This window comes from Crocuta crocuta, unplaced genomic scaffold (genome assembly GCF_008692635.1).
Source record: "Crocuta crocuta isolate KB4526 unplaced genomic scaffold, BGI_CrCroc_1.0 scaffold258, whole genome shotgun sequence".
Classification (NCBI taxonomy): Eukaryota; Metazoa; Chordata; class Mammalia; order Carnivora; family Hyaenidae; genus Crocuta; species Crocuta crocuta.
The window spans coordinates 2902108-2903624 of record NW_027532842.1 but is presented as its reverse complement, the minus strand read 5'-3'; positions in this window follow the sequence as shown (position 1 = coordinate 2903624).

Sequence of the window (1517 nt, the reverse complement as noted above, 5' to 3'; positions counted from 1 at the left end):
CTCGGTCCTTCTCTCTCAAAATAAACTTAAAAAAATTTTTTTTAAAGAAAAAATAGGAGATCTGTCAATCCGAAAGGGGAACTCTGTCATCAGTGAGATGTCCCACTGGGGAGGCAGTGACCATGCCCAGAGCTTCTCCACACATGCCTGGGCTCTGGACTACACTCCAGCAAGTCTGCCTTCAAACCCGGGTCCCTCAAATACTGACTCATGACCTTGATAAACATAATTCAACTTCTCTGTGCCTCGATGCCCCCATCTGTAAAGTGGAAGTGAATACTCCATCACAAAGTTGTGAGATTTAAACCAAAGAATGCGCGTAAAGGGCTAAGACAGAGGTCATGGGTGGTTCCGGGGCTCCCGAGCAAACCCGCCTCGGCTCCGAGGCTCCGGTCCCGACGTGGCGCGCTGCCCTGACCGCACCAGGGCCTCTCCGAGCGGCGTGGGCCACGCGGGGCGGGCTTGCGCGGCCGGTGGCGCAGGTGCTGCCTTGGGGCCTGGCGTGCCCGGCCTCCACCTGCCCCGGGCGGGCGCGGGATCCCTGAGCTTCGCTCAAAGCGCAACTCGGCCGCTCGCCGCCACTCGGAGACCCGCCGGCCCTCGGAGAAGAACTCCGGGCTGTCAAGTCCCCGCGCCCTCGGCTGGAATTCCGGGAAATAAAATTCGGCGTGACTTTGAGCCAATCGCTTCCTCTTCCTTTAAATGGGCTCATAACGGGATAAAATGAGACAATGTCTCTGGAGTGTTTATTACCGGCTCCTCGTCGCCAGCACACGCGGCGGGAGTGCGCGTAGTGGCAGCGGCGGAGACGACGTGATGGTGCGGGTAGAGGCCAGCCTTCCAGGGAGGCCGCGAAGAGCGCAGCCCCGCGGGCCAGACGCGCCTGCGAGAGAGGACGAAAGAGGGGCGAGCGCCCGGGTCCGCAGCGCCACTTGGGGCTGCACCTGAGCGGCGGAAACGGAGCGGACGGTTCTGTCCCGACCCCTCTGGCCACAGAGGCTACGTCAGGCCCCATAAGGCGACCCGCGTGGGGCTCAGCGCGTGAATCTCCAGCTCTGCGTGGCCACTCTTGGCCAAGTGGAGGCGAGCTGTGGGCCGGAGGGGCCCGGGCACTTGGAGGCCCGAGCCCAAGATAACGCAGAGCCTCGTCTCTGGAGTGAGGAGGCCGGTAAAGACGAGACCTTCCTGGAGCTCGGAAAAAGAAAAACAAAACAAAAATCAAAACCAGCCAGCGGGGCCTTGAGAAGGGCTTCTTTCTGCCGCTCTGGTGATCTCCGCTCCCAGAACTTCAGAGGTGGCCCTGGTACCCGCCTCTCCGGTGGGGCCAACAGCCTCCCTCCGCTCTTGGGCTGGGTGCGCCCCCCTCCTGCGGAAAACCGGCATCGGTGGCCTTTGAAAGCCCTCAGGGAAAGTGTTCTCGGCGCGGAAGTTCAGCAGGGATCCGGAAAGCCGGCGCAGTTCCGCGCGCAATTGCGCGCCCGCCAGGCGAGTGGAGTGCGCCCCAGGAACCCGGGACC